Below are 16,367 nucleotides of genomic sequence, written 5' to 3'. Positions count from 1 at the left end.
ATTTATATTCAACCGGTTGGTGCCACTGTTGGCTGAAGGAAAGCTATATTTTAAGTTATATATTTAGATTTAAGTAAAAATACCTGGCGATGCATGATGTATGCCAGTAATCCCAGCATTGTAGAGGCAACAACAGTAGTATCACCTGATCGTTTCAATCTCTAGGTCATTCTGGTCTATGGAGCAAGTTCCAAGCCAACCGAGGGCTATTTATTAGAAAAATCTGTCCGAAAAAAAATCTTAAAATTATATGGTTCGGCCAGGTGTGGTGGCTCATCCTTTGATCCCGGCACTAGGGTGACAGAGGCAGGTGGATTGCAGAGTTGAGTCCAGCTTGGTCTACACAAGGAGTTGTAACCAGAGCTGCCATAATAGATCCTGTCTCCAAAAATAAATAAATAAAAATAAGGAACAAAATTACATGATTCTAAATTATCATGATTTATAGTCAAAATGTTGTTTGTAGCTGTTGAAAACTGAGGTCCTAGGAAACTGATAAGGCCTATGGATCAGTGTGAACCACTGCATGAGTTTGTGAGACTTAGGCAAAAGGCAATTATTTTATATAGGAAAAGGTAACCAAATTGTTAGTTGACTGAAGTATTTGCCTGTATCACATAAAACCTTTTTCTTTAGTTTTTCATTTTCAGATTTTTTTTTATGTGTATGAGTGTTTCGCGCTCATGTATGTTTGTACACCACATGTGTGCCTGATGCAGGTGGAGGTCAGATGGGGTGTTGGGTCATTGAGACAGAGTTACTAATGGTTGTGAGCCACCCTGTGTGGGTCCTCTGGAAGAATAGCCGGTAATCTTAACCAGGGGTCATCTCACCAGCCCCCTCAGGTACAATCTAGACAGACAGGTGACAATAGCTTTGTGAGCCTTGTGGGTTTGATGGGCGCATCATTAGGCATGTAATGACTGAATGAGAAGCTTCCTCCCACCTCAGTTTTAGGACAGAATTTTACATCTGTTTATCTGTAAAATGAAGAGGTAGAGAAGGACCACCATTTGATTTTTGCTGGGCACCTACTTAATCATGTAGATATTTCCCCTTAGACCTTGTTGCATCTCCCAAAGGACTGCACCACCCATTACATACCAGTTTACTTAAAGACTTCAACGTGTAAACAGTGAACACATCAGTTTTATTATCTGTGGGACTCTTCCTTTTCGAGATGAGAACTCTTGGCTGATTTGTATGAGAAAAGGAACAATGACATCCAGGAGTCACTCCCTCCCTGGCAATTTTTACTGCTTATATAACCCTGGTAGGGGCTTATGACTTGTTTCAGGGGCTTCATGAGCCTTAGACGTCTATTTACTTCTGGAGTAATGCCTTGTAAGTTTTGATTACTTCCTGGACCATGTAAGTTTTATGCACTGTGTCATAAATTTAGGCTTCCCACCAGGAGAGAATGTTTCAGCTAAAAAGAGATCCCTGGGGCTGGAGAGAAGGCTCGGGGTGTGAGAGACCAATTCCAAAGTATTCAAAGCTCTCTTCTGGCCTCCTGGAATGCACATGATGCACAGACAGACAGACATTCAGGCAAAACTCCCATACACATAGAATAATTTAAAAAAAAAAAAACTAAAAAAGAAATGACTATGTAACAATTTGGAAGTTAGAAATGGCTGAAATGCTATTTATGTGCTGTTTATGATAATTTTAGGTGGGACATGCCATAAAGGGAAAAATGAGACTGGCTGGGTACACCTTCAAAAATCCTAATCTTCTAGCAAAAAAAGAAAGAGGTGTTGGGCAAGGGTGATGGCTCAGTGGCTGAAAGCACTTACAGAACTTGAAGACTTGAGTTCGAATCCCTACTAACTTGCAACAGGAGCACAGGCATGGTGTAACCAGTGCTGTGGAGGACAGATATGGGGAAGGGGCTTGCTGACTGCCAGCCAGTTCCAGATTCAGTGAGAGACCTCATCTCAAGGGGCTAGATAAGGCATAGAGTGATAGGACAGACACCTTGTGTCTTCCTCTGGCTCCCAGCAATGCATACACTTTTATTTTTAGCATTGAGAAGATAGACAAGTTGTAATTTTACTTACACACACAAATACACACACACCACTTCGTCATTGTTTTGAGACTAATTCTCACTATCTAGACCAGATTGGCTTCGAACTCATGGAGATCTACCTGCCAAGTGCTGGGATTAAAGGTATGCACCACCATGCCCAGCACAAAAAAAAAAAAAAAAAAAAAAAAAAAAAAAAAAAAAAAAAAAAAAAAAAAAAAAAAACTGTTTCCTACACAAGCATGGTAGCACACCTATAATCCTAGCACTCGGGAGGGTAGGGGGAGGATCAGGTGTTCATGTATCCTGCCTGGGCTACAGGATACCCTGTCTCAAATAAATAATAAATTAATGAAAGCTAGCAAGCAGCGGGGGAAGGGGGAGGTTGAGGGGGGCTGGGGTTGGGGGGTTGGGGCGCACACTTCTAATCCCATGGAAGCCAGAGGTAGGTGGATCTCTGAGTTCAAGGCCAGCCTGGGCTACAGAGTGAGTTCCAGGACAGGCTCCAGAGCTACACAGAGAAACCCTGTCTCTAAAAACAACAAAAAAGAAAAAAGAAACATCCCAGTAGTTTATAGAACGTCAGAGTCAAAGCAAGAGTGTATTGGACAAAGACCTAACCAGCCCACCTAGAGCTTGGCTGACTCCCTGGATGTCCTCGGTGTCACTAAGATAGGGAAGGTAGAAGACATGGGTGAAAATCTTTCATTTCAGTGTTGAGAAGATGAGTTGTAATTTTACTTCCTAAGTTCAAACAGTTAGCAGTGGTCCCTCCCTGATTTAAGGAAGGATTGGCTCAAACAATGGAGGTAATTCCAATGTCTTAGTCTTTCAGAGGAAGTTCGTGTAAGCTAAATGAGACCATTTATGTGAAAGAGCTTAAACATCATTTCTGGAATAGTTGCTACAATGTAAACTTTGAATTTTGAAACAAAAGTTCACCTTGCTTTACAGTTATCAGCACTAATGTTATGAGTAAGATTTTATCTGTATATATTTATTTTCCCCTCGTAGGCAGGAGGAAAAAGATGCAGGGAAAACATTTTGGTCGAAAGTGACTTTGAGATGCAAGATGTGCTTTTCAAATGTATCAAACCCAGCACAATCCCTATTTTTAAGATACTAGGACAAAAAGGACCCAGAAAGTTGTGTCCAGAGGTCATACGCACTCAAGGTTTGTTGCATAATTTATCTAATTTAATCTTTAATTTTTCTATAATATCATTTTATTTCTTTTTTTTTTAAAGATTTATTTATTTATTATATATACAGTATCCTGCCTGCATGTATCCCTGCAGGCCAGAAGAGGGCACCAGATCTCATTACAGATGGTTGTGAGCCACCATGTGGTTGCTGGGAATTGAACTCAGGACCTTTGGAAGAGCAAGCAGTGTTCTTAACCTCTGAGCCATCTCTCCAGCCCCATTTTATTTCTAAGTAAGGAAGCTGAGGCAAAGAAATCAAACAGCTCCAAGTCACAAAGGTGGTCTGAATCCACACTGTTTAACTCTGGGGCCTGTTCCTTTCCCAGGTTTCCCAGTGGGGAACCATATGGCTCCCCACTAAGCTGCCAATATGTTCATCTTTCCTTTCATCCACTTCCTCTCTTGCTGGTGATCTAACCAGTGGTCCATCACATATGCCAGGCAGGCACTGCACCAATGAGCCACATCCCCATCTAGCTGCCTCTCTTTCTGTTTCTCTGTCTTTCTGGTTGTAAGCATGGGTTAGACTTCAAGTAAGAGAAAAGGTTGTTGTAACTTTAAAAGCACTCATAATAATTTTCAAATAGCCTAATTCTCAGAGGCTGGAGAGAGCAGTTAAGAGCACTGGGTCATCTTCCAGAAGTCCTGAGTTCAATTCCCAGCAACCACATAGTGGCTCACAACCATCTATAATGGGATCTGGTTCCCTCTTCTGTCATGCAGGCACACATGCAAATAGAGCATTCATATACAAAAATAAATAAATCTTTTTTTTTTAAAAAAAATAGCCCAATTCTCCTTTATTCACTGAAGGTCAAAACACCTCCATGCCTAATGTTAATTTTAAGAAATAAATACATTGCTTTTTATAGACAAAATCCTAGCCAAGAATTAGTGGCACATGCCTTTAATCCCAATACTCAGAAGGCAGAGGCAGGTGGATCTCTGGCCAGCCTGGTCTACAGAATGAGTTCTAGGAAAGCCAGGGATACACAGAGAAACCCTGTCTTGAAAAACCAGAGGAAAAAGAAAAAAAAAAAAAAGCAAGCAAGCAAACAAGCCATTGTTCCTTAACAAAGTTAACATCCAACAGGTGGTGAGACCACCTGCTATTGGCTATTAAATTTACAGAAGTCCCTGAGAAGTACACACTTGGGTTTTCTATTATCTTGTCTTGGGTTTTTGTTTTTTGTTTTTTGTTTTTTTGGTTTATTAAAGGCGTGCACCACCACCGCCCAGCCACACTTGGGTTTTCATTGTAAAACTCAGTTCTACTTTTTCTACCTGTGTTCATAGTGTTCTTTTATATAGGACTTGTCCTATTGGATCAGATAGTACTGTTTTTGTTGAAGTAAGTCAATATCAGGGAAGTTGTTGTGTTGAAGGGGTAATTACATAGATTAAATTACACAGATTTTTATAAAACAACTTGAAGCCCCTCCACCCAAGACTCTCCTCTTCCCTGGTCATTGTTTACTGTTTACACAACCTGGGGAAGAGCCTTGTACATTTCTTGTGATTTCCTGAGTCTGATCAGCCTCTTTCCTCCCTCCCTTCCATCAGGGACTGTTTCAGTGTGATTCCAACACAAGTGTATATTATAGTTCTCCATAGAAGAACTAACATGTATACATCCATATATAGATGTGTATCCACATGTAAATATATATGTATGTATTCACACACAGGCATACATATTTTTTTGAGATTGAGTCATACAATTATGAAGACTGGAGTCCAAACTCTGCAGTTACTGCCTCAGTTTTGTTTGTTTGTTTGTTTTTATTTTTGCTATCTTGACACAAACCTAGACTTATCTGGGAACAGGGAGTCTCAGTTGAAAAAATGCCTCCATCAGACTGGCCTATAGACGACATACCAGTGGGGCATTTATTTGATTAATGACTCATGTGGGAGGGCCCAGCCTGCTATGGGCGGTGCCATCGCTGGGCAGGTGGTCCTAGGGTGTCTAACAAATCAATCTGAGCAAGTTAGAAAGAAATGTTCTTCCATGGTCGCTGCTTGAGTTCCAGCCTTGGCATCTCTTGATGGTGGACTGTAACCTGTCAGCCGAATAAACCCTTTCCTCCTCAAGTTGCTTTCATCAGAGTGTTTTATCAGAGCAATGGAAGAGTGACTAGGATGCTTCCCAAGCTTAAACTGTCCACACAGTGATGCAAAGGAGGCTTTCTATTTCCCTTTCTCTATTATTTCCGTTTCTTCTCCTGTCTCTGGAGATGATGTCATACTTTGGATAGGCGATTCTTCCCTGAACACTGGCTGAAATTTGCTTTAGTGAATGTAAGGGGTCATGAAGAGGGCAGGGGAGGCACTTCAGTACATGCTCAGATTAGATTCACTGAGAAAAGAAAGGCCTGTGTGACTTTACAAAAATTGTTTGAGGGCCAAGCATAGTGGTGCACACCTTAAATCCCAGCACTGTGGAGACGGAAAAGGCAGATCTCTGTGCGTTTGAGACCAGCCTATGTCAAGTTCCAGGACACCTAGAGCTGCATAGAGACTGTCTCAAAAAATTGTTTGAGGATGAAGATTATAACAAATAGATGGGACATCTATTAACCTCCATGAGCTAAGATAAACCCTTTCCCTGCTCTTCTTATTTCATCACAATCTTCTAATAGGTGATGTTCCATGAGAACTGTCCAACACATGCTCTATGATGTTACTGGCGGGTTCCTGGTGTGTGCGCTCGATCTGCAGTATGGCGGGAATGAGGCCTCTGCAAGTGGCACATTAAGCTGCATGGTGGATTTAGCCTTTGCTAGTACAAAACAAAAAGAGGTTTCTGGGCTACACGCTGCTTTGATAAGAAGCATAGACCCACTATTTCTGAGAGTTGATGGCTCCCAGAGCTGGCGGAAAAAGTACCACCGCCATGTTGGGAAGCTGAAGTGGGCGGAGCCAGCAGCCACAGTGCTAAGAAGGCTGCAGTTTAAAGCAATAGGCTCAAGGTAATATAAAACATAAGCCACATAAAAATGGCTACCACACAGAGAATCTGGATTTGTTCCAGATTAAGATACATCAGGTTTGACCAGCCAAGACCACATGAAAGGTCTCCGATGACACCATGGCCCAGATGATCCAAAATCCAGAATCGTTTCAAGGCAACTGGCTCAGACGATACAGCCTCATGGATTACTCCATGATCCTAAAATTTTCTTTGTGTCCCCATAAGATACAGCGCCCCCCTCCAGCAGGAAGTAGTAAGAGAAGCTACGCCCAAATTCCCAAATATACCAAGCTGGCTTTGGAGATGTGTAAAAGTTAAAACCTTCCTTTTTAAAAAAAGAAAAGGGGAAGTGCTGTGGGATGGTCTGTATGTCAAATTGCTCTGATTGGTCAATAAATAAAACACTGATTGGCCAGTGGCCAGGCAGGAAGTAGGTGGGACAAGGAGAGAGGAGAATTCTGGGAAGCAGAAGGCTGAGGCAGAGACACTGCCAGCTGCCGCCATGACCAGCAGCATGTAAAGACGCCGGTAAGCCACCAGCCACGTGGCAAGGTATAGATTTATGGAAATGGATTAATTTAAGATATAAGTACAGTTAGCAAGAAGCCTGCCACGGCCATACAGTTTGTATGCAATATAAGTCTCTGTGTTTACTTGGTTGGGTCTGAGCGGCTGTGGGACTGGCGGGTGACAGAGATTTGTCCTGACTGTGGGCAAGGCAGGAACACTCTAGCAACACCTAGAGCTGCATAGAGACTGTCTCAAAAAATTGTTTGAGGATGAAGATTATAACAAATAGATGGGACATCTATTAACCTCCATGAGCTAAGATAAACCCTTTCCCTGCTCTTCTTATTTCCTCACAATCTTCTAATAGGTGATGTTCCATGAGAACTGTCCAACACATGCTCTATGATGGCCTCACCTCTACGCTCTGGTATTTCCACCTCCTGAAATATCTTCATCTTTCATCCTTCATCTTGGAATGTTTACATTTTCCCTTTTTGTGAAGTCTTTCATCATCTTTTCGGTCAGAACTAGTATATCTGTCTTAATTACTCTTCTGTTGCTGTGATAAAACACCATGAAAAGTATTTGATTTGGCTATGACTTCAGAGAGTTAGGAATAATGGCAGAGCAAGGAACAGCTGAGAGCTCACATCTTGATCTAAAACCACCAGGGAGAGAGAGAGCACATTGGGAATGGAATGAGTCTTTGGAAACTCAAAGCCCACCCCCAATGACACACCACATTCAGTAAGACTACATATCCTGGGCTGGATAGATGGCTTAGCAGTTAAGAGCATTGGCTGTTCTTCCAGAGGACCCAGGTTCAATTCCCAGCACCCACATGGAAGCTCACAACTGTCTGTAGCTCTAGTTCCAGGGAATCAAAACATCCACACATGCAGGCAAAACATTAGTGCACATAATAAAAAGGTCTTCTTAATGACCACATCTCCTCCAACTAGGGAGCCTGCATTTAAGCACGTGAGCCTACAGGAGCCATTCTCATTCAAACCAACCACAATCCCTCTTGATCTAAGACTCTTATTTGGTCTCTTTTGTGTTACTTATTATAGTAACTTAATAGCTTCGCTGTGTTCCTATTTACAGTGCACAAAAGTGTGCTAAGTATCTAACACACAATAGTGCTTTAGTCATCACTGACACATTATAAATAGATGCTATTATACTCTCGTTGACAGATGAAGAAATTGAGACTCACAGAGATTAAGTAATGAATCTAAGGTCATACAAACTACCAGTTTCAAAGTTAGGATTCTAAGGTAAGTTTGGTTACAAAGTCTCTGAGTTCTTAACAGTTATACTATTCTGCCTCCTGAGAAGATCTATTTTGCCTCCCTCTCTCAGAAACTCTAGGTTATTACTCAAGGCCATCAGTGATGCTCTTGGCACATAGCTGCCGGGTGTGCCTGGAGAGACTTCTTATGGGTTTCCAGATATTGAAGAGTTAAAAACCCTTGAACAGGGGTGGAGAGATGGCTCATTGGTTAAGAGCACTTGCTGCTCTTTTGGAGAGCTCAAGTTCAGTTCCCAACACCCACACCAGGCTCGTGGCCACATGTAACTCCATTTGTAGGGGATGTGACACCCTTTCCTGGCCTCCACAGGCATCTACATGCAAATGGAGCATACAAGCTTGTACCATTATCAATACATTTTAAAAACTTGAACCATTATAACACTATGAAGGGCTTCGAACACTCCCTGCAGCTCCTGGGAGTATACCCCAGGCAGGCAGGCAGGCAGGAAGTAACTCCTTTCTTTGTCTCCAAATACATGTTGTCGGAGTAATGTTTTGAGTCTGCGCAGTTGGCATCCTAAAATAGCCTTCCCTTGTTCCTGCCCTTGGGGAATTTGGTTGAGACATTTTTACACAAAGAAAGCTAAGCAGTTTTTAGGTTCTTCTTAAAATAGAATTTGTTTGGAATGACAAGAGTAAGGTGTATATTTTGGATAATTTGTTAAATAGAAGAAAAGCACAGAGAAAAAAAATGTTCCCATAATCCCACTGTTTGGAGGTAGCCATAATTGATGTTTACATCTAGTCTTTTTATATGTAAACAGAGACATGGATACACACATAATTGGAAAATATAATTGGATAACATGGGATTTTTTGGTGTGAGTTTTTATTTTTGACACAGGATGTTATATAATATGTTATATAATTACCTAGATTACCTGGAACTTCAGCCTCAGCCTCCTGAGTACATGGGATTATAGGTATACACCACTATCCCAGGTTTACATGACACTGGGACTCAAACCCAAAAAAGCTTCAGCATGCTATCAAAGCATTCTATCAACTGAGGTACATCCCCAACCATGTTATCGTTTTTGTAAGCATTTTTTTCCATTCGAGACAGGGTTTCTCTTTGTAGCTTTGCACCTTTCCTGGATCTCGCTCTGTAAACCAGGCTGGCCTCGAACTCACAGAGATCCGCCTGCCTCTGCCTCCCAAGTGCTGGGATTAAAGGCATGTGCCACCACCGCCGGGCTGCAATTATTATGACAATATGCAGTAAACATGTTGTTTTCCTACATCATTTTAAACATGCCTAGTATTACATCATGATGATGGCCAATTGCTTTACCTCACCCTTAGTGGTTTTATATAGTTTCTGAGCTTGCCATGCATAGTTCCATACTAGCCCGTGCATGTTTATATTGTCCCCAATTATTTCCTTAGGAGGGAAGGAGAGCAACCAAACTACTGAATATTCAAAGGTACATTTTACACTGTTAGTCTTGTACAAGGTAATATTCCCACTGAAGCTAGGTTACCATTTGATGATTAAAAGATTTGTAATTCCCTAAGGGCCCAGACACTGGAAGGGCTGGAAAAAATGATGGGGTAAGAGCCCATGGAGGAACAAGACAAACAGCTCCAGGTGACAAGGAGAACACTCCAAGCAAGCACTTCATTGCCATCTTGACCTGTCCTGTCTAGTGGCTTCTATATCCAAGTCCACACCACCACCACCAAACTAGCTTCTTAAGTTGCTTCGTTCTCTCTCTCTCTCTCTCTCTCTCTCTCTCTCTCTCTCTCTCTCTCTCTCTCTCTTTCTCATTCAGACAGAGTCTCTTTCTCTTTATGTAGTCCTGGCTGTCTGGGACTTTCTGTGTAGACCAAGTTGGCCTGGAACTCACAGAGAGCCTCCTGCCTCTTCAAGTGCTGGGATTAATGGCTATACCTATTGCGCCCAGATTTAAGGGACCCCCCAAAAGACCACTACGGAGACCGAATCCTGTATGTAAAAGCAAAGAGCCTTTATTTTCAAGCTCTGAGTTTGGTCCCTCTGTCTGTCTGACACAGTGGTGAGAGCAGAGAGCCCTGAGCTCAGGTAGGGTGGTTTTTTTTTTGTTTTGTTTTGTTTTTAATCACAGCAGTGGTTGGGGTGAAGGGATTTCCGGGGTCCAGGACCCTGATTGGCTGACATTTGTCTAGGGGTATCTGTAAAACAAAAATAGGTGTGTGCTAGACTCAAGGACATCTGGCCACCTTATCTAATGGTTGGAATGTTTGGGGTGTCAGGTACTTCCCCTTAGATGTAGGCCTTCCCTGGGTGGGGTCAGTTTATGGCTTTTCCTACGTCTGGTTGTTGCCTGCCAGTAAGCCTGTCACAGAAGCTGTGTCTGGGCCTCTAAGCCTGTCCTGGCAGCTGTGTGGTCAAGCTGTTTTGGGGGCCCTCTACAGTACCGCCACTCAGTCTAATTTAAAGACTGAGTCTTGTGTGTCCCAGGTGACCAGAGATTATATATAGGCTTTCACTACCATGCTTGTTTTTAAAATTTGTTTATTTATTTATCTTTCTCTCTTATTTTGCATCCTGACTCCCTCCTCTTCTCCGGCCCCTTCCCCTCTATTTGTCTTATTTTTTAATTATGTCTGTTTAGTGTGTATGTATGTGCATTTGGAGGTCAGAGGACAATTTATATGAATTGGTTCTCCCCACATGTGGGTCTCAGAGACTGAACTCGGATCATCAGCTTGGCGGTAATCATCTTTACCCTGTGAGACATCTTGCCAGCACCCCATGTCCCGTTTCTGCAGTCCTGGGGACCAAAAAGGGACTTGGCCAATACCCCCTGTTTTAACTCAGTTGCTTCACTGTGCCTCAGTCCTATTCCAGACCAGCCTATCTGCAATTCAAACTCCATTTTGATTCCTCTTGACATCACAGTGCCTCCAAACACAACAAGTGCATTCTGACTAGGAGAAATCAGCATTGTATCTCTGCTCCCTACCCAAGTATGTTTTTCTGCCTTTGGTTGTTGGTTGGTTGGTTCTTGTTTGCTTCTTCATTTGTTGTTTGAGACAGGGTTTCTCTGGGTAGCCCCAGCTGTTCTGGAACTTGCTCTGTAGACCAGGCAGGCCTCTGCCTCCTGAGTGCGGGGATTAAAGGCGTGTGCCACCAACGCCTGGCTCCCACCTTTGTTTGTGTTGACTTCATTAGAGGATTTAAAAGATAACAAGCTCCTCGAGTTGGCTGAACAAAGATAGAAACACTTTTATAGTTTGAGGCTTCTTCACAGATACTGCCAGAGGTTTAGAAATCCCTATAAATAAAGGGATTCAAAATAATCTTGTCTAAACCTGCATTTGGAATGTACGAATTTTGACACACTTGTAGCAGTCAATGTTATGTTTACATACTGCCTAGAAGGAAAGAAAACCCCTGCTCATATCAGCAGGAAAACTGCACTCAGAAGGAGAGTTGTGTGGAAGTTGATGCCCAGGGTCTGTTATTTCAGGTCAAATTCCACTAAAACAACTGTAATTGTCCCAAGATGGGTTATGTAAGGCATCACAGGCCCATGATTGTTGTTTTGCCAATATCTTTATAAGGAGTCTACTCTCGGAGCCCCTCACTTATGTCATATACCAGTGAACATGATAGCATCCACATTTTCAAAAAACAGAAAGAAAGAAATACAAGTCATTGCATAAATCTAAGAAACTCATTAAGAAGCCCCATAGTCCTCTCTAATGATACTAGTAGAGGGTAAAAATATACTATTTAATTTCTGGGGCCTTTGTTATGAAAGTTCTGAACACACACATCTCTATGAGGAATTAATGTCTGTTGTCTATTCAGGCTAAAGGAAGATGTTCTAACCCACATTCCTTTTTGAAAAAATGTTTTGCACATTTGTCTATGTGAGGGTGTTGGATCTTCTGGAACTGGAGTTACAGACAGTTGTCAGCTGCCATGTGGGTGCTGAGAATTGAACCCGGGTCTTTTGGAAGAACAGCCAGTGCTCTTAACCAATGAGCCATCGCTCCAGCCCCTAACCCATATTCTAAAGCTATAGCAAAATCCATGACTGAGCTTGGAAGATTGAACTCAGGTCATCAGACTGTGCACAAGTGTCTCTACCCACTCAGCTGCCTTGCCATGCCTGTTTGTTGAGGAGGATATAATTTAGCTTAGATTATCATTGAACTTTCCATGTCTTTCAAAGCTGGCTTCGAACTCCTGATCCTCCTGTCTCTTCCCAAGTGCTGGTATGTGCCACCATACCTGACTTGTGATTTCATTTTCATTTTCCCTGCAGTGTACATGGTTTAGTGTTTCCTCTTTATTCCTCACCGTGATCATTGCTGTCCTGGTGAGTGGTCTCTTACCAGGAGAACTTCCAGTGATCACCAAAAGGAAAGCAGTCATGAGCTCTCTGTGCCTGGGTAGAGGAACATGATTCTCCTGGCACTTGCTTCCCTGGAATGGGGCAGTCGGTGGTAGGTGCTGCCAGTATTGACTGTCTGGTGCTCACAGATGGCCCTGGGATTGTTCCTCAACTCTTTCAGCTTGTCACTAATCATTTCCTTTGCTCTTAGCTTGCTAACAGCCTGGAAGAGATGGTTCTGCTGCCCCAAATGCTACTTCTGGCCAGGGTTCCTAGGGACCTTGAGGTTGGTGATCCGGGTGCATGTGTGGTCTGATACTTTATGCCCATATTCTTCGAGATCCTGGTGAATATGATTTTAGACTTTTAGTACCATTTCTAATTGCCTTTATGGACTTTGCAGTAATCCTTCATTGTCGCCAGGGTTACTGGCATCACCGCCACACATTTGTCCTGTGCGAGTCCCCTGTGATGCACTGGGGGCGTTGGAAGAAGAATGAAAGAGCAAATGTGGGAGTTGAAAGCTGGCAGGTGTTTTAAGGGTCTCTGTTTTCTGTTTTGCTTTCTGGTTGTTCTGAGACCTGGGAAACCAAACCAAAGATTGAGGTGTTACTCAGTGTAGTTTATAAAGAGGGCTTTCTTTCTAGATTATAGATAGCCTTCTTCTTGCTCTCTTCCTGTGGAAGAAAGAGGGAACTTTCTACCTTTTATAATCCTGTCAGGAACAGTTTTGAGCACCAGTATGTAGATCATCAGGGTCTGGTTTAATTCCTTAAATTATCAACTTATTGAGGCTAGAGAGATGGCTCAGCAGTTAAGAGCATGAACTGCTCTTGCAGAAGACTCACATTTGGTTATACCCATGCCAAGTGGCTCACAACTGCCTGTAACTCCAGCTACAAGAGATCATACCGGATACCCTCTCCTGGACTCCACAGGCAGCTACACACACACACACACACACACACACACACACACACACACACACCTACAAAATAAATATTTTAAAAATTAAAAACATGCCTACTTTGTTGGGCAAGAACATGTGTTTTGGTAGAGAAAGTGTTGGTGTACAGAAGCAAAGTTTGGATCTAAACTCTGAGGTCTTATGAACAGGCCAAAGTTAAATATCATCCACGTTTCCTTCTTAGAAAAGGTATCTGGAATACAGCATTAGTGAAATACAGCATCGGTGGAGCACAGCATCGGTGGAGCACAGCATCAGTGGAGCACAGCATCGGTGGAGCACAGCATCGGTGGAGCACAGCATCGGTGGAGCACAGCATCGGTGGAATACAGCATCGGTGGAATACAGCATCGGTGGAGCACAGCATCGGTGGAACACAGCATCGGTGGAACACAGCATCGGTGGAATACAGCATCGGTGGAGCACAGCATCGGTGGAATACAGCATCGGTGGAGCACAGCATCGGTGGAATACAGCATCGGTGGAGCACAGCATCGGTGGAGCACAGCATCGGTGGAGCACAGCATCGGTGGAGCACAGCATCAGAACACCCAGTTCAGTCACACAGTCCCATGTGTACATGTAACATCTAATTATCAAATAAATGACTCAGAGAAAGATAGTGTTAGAACTAGATGAAAGTGGGGGAGGACAGGCTTAGAATTACTAAGTGAAGAGATGCTGATGTCATTAATTTGTCAATTTAAGAAGTTAGTGGGAAATAAATTACAATGAAACATAAGTGCAACCTAATGATTTATCATTACCTTTGAAACACAGTCAGCAACATGGTTGGCTTCATCACTACAAACTACTTATTAACTGCATATACCCTGAAATTTATGCCCTTGAATTCACTGCCACTTTGTGGTATCATAGAAAGATATTTGGTCTTTGTCCAGGTTCCTGGCACTGAGCTACTAAAACACGTGGAATTTCCTGAATAACAAGGATGGTAGGAGCAGTTTTTGATCTAATGAAGCAACTTTTGCCTCCAAGATAGCTTCAGGATGAGGATTGGCAACTAGGAAGTCTACGACTTGCTTGGAAATGTAGAATTATAGACCACACCTATCTTCAAAGATGGGAAAAGGCCTGGAGATTTGAGTTCATTCACTAATGGTCAGTGATTTAATTATTTATGTTCATGTTACAAGACCTCCATAAATAGCACTAAATGATAGGGATGGGCAGCTTCCCAGTCAGTGACCCACCAAGGTGCTGAGAGAGAGGTGTGTGTGTACTCCCTTACTTTGTGGGGACAGAAGCTTCTGCTCCTGAGATCCCTCTCGAACTCATCTTGTATATATCTTCAACCAGACATTCCTTGTATCCTTTACTGGTAAACGTTAAGTACATTGCCTTCAAGAGATCTGTGAGCAATTCCTATAGATTATCAAACACCATGGTTGGTCAGAAGTGCTGATGGCCCAGGACTTGGGCTGAACCGATCAAATTAACATTGTAAAGACAATGGACTTCAGCTTCTCAGCTTCGGTTAGATGAGCCCACACCCATGCCTGCTTTATTTTCTTTTGGGAATTGTGTGCAAATGAAGAGATCCAGAGATCCAGAGGAAGGGAGCAGCGCAAGATGGGGAGAGATCAAGTAGAGTGGTGTGTTCTGGAGCGTGGTGGTGGGAGAGATCAAAATCAAAACTGGAGAACACACTGCTACTTACGGCTCAGGGCAGGGACCCTCCCGTTTGTCAAAATCAGAGTAGTTAAGACACAAAGAGTGTGGAACTGCCAATCAGGTGCCATGAGAATTGCAGATAGTCTCCCTGAAATGTAAATGAGTAAAACCAAACAACCGAGTTTAGGAGGGTTGATGGTAAGGCGGGAGAACTCAAGAACTAGTACAAGGAGACGGACTAGCACACTTCCGCCTCAAGGGGGAGCCCAAGATCTCCATCCTTCCTTCTAAAGCGATCTCTAAAAACAATCCAGAACAAGATGAAAGGAGAAGCGGGAGTTAGAAGAGGTACAGAGGTTAATGGAACTGAGCTGAGACATTTTCCTCATTAATAATCTCTGAGGGTCCTTTGAGTGACTCTTGTGATGCTTTTATACTTTATCTTTTCCCTGTCTTTGATGGATGGCTGGGACATTAAGTCACTAGGGAGAAAGTCTCCTTGCAGCCTTTTTTCCTGCTGGCTACTGTGCCAGAGGCTTGCTGTGTTCGGGACCTGGTCTGAGCTGGCAGGAAAGAATGAGCCTTTGCTCCCAGAGTCATTTGTGCTCTGTTGGGGGAGGAACGATGAGAGCTGACTGCATGATTCCGGATCCCGGCCAGAATGCTTCCACTTGCTAATTGTTTTTTGTTTTTGTTTTTATTTTTTGGGTTTTTGAGACAGGGTTTCTCTGTGTAGCTTTGCCCCTTTCCTGGAACTCACTCTGTAGCCCAGGCTGGCCTCGAACTCACAGAAATCTGCCTGCCTCTGCCTCCCAGAGCTGAGTGCTGGGATTAAAGGTGTGCGCCACCAACCGCCCGTCCACTTGCTAATTGTATGAGGCTGGCATAGGGAACCAGAATTTTGGGAGCAGGGAATTGATGGACATGATTCTTTTTTTTTCCTTCATCACGTTTCTTTTTCTTTTTTCATTTTTATTTATTATTTATTTTTCTATTATCAGCTTGATACAGTATAAATTCCCCCCCTCCCCCAATGTCGTTTATTGAAGGAGGGAGGAGGTCTTAAATACAGGCTCACATCACAATGGGAGAACCCTGGAAGGCAGAAGTTCACTACTGATGTTTTACAGTCTTGCATCTAAGCTGTTAACACCCATTAGGGCATGATTTTTTTTTTTTTTTTGTTTGTTTGTTTTTGGTTTTGGTTTTGGTTTTTTTGAGACAGGGTTTCTCTGTAGCTTTGGAGCCTTTCCTGGACTAGCTCTGTAGACCAGGCTGGCCTCGAACTCACAGAGATCCACCTGCCTCTGCCTCCCAAGTGCTGGGATTACAGGCGTGTGCCACCACCGCCTGGCAGGGCATGATTCTTGATGAGGAGACTTTATCCAAGCTTTGATT

The sequence above is a fragment of the Peromyscus leucopus genome, chromosome 1 (assembly GCF_004664715.2).
Source record: "Peromyscus leucopus breed LL Stock chromosome 1, UCI_PerLeu_2.1, whole genome shotgun sequence".
Taxonomy (NCBI): Eukaryota; Metazoa; Chordata; class Mammalia; order Rodentia; family Cricetidae; genus Peromyscus; species Peromyscus leucopus.
This window is presented reverse-complemented; position numbering follows the sequence as displayed.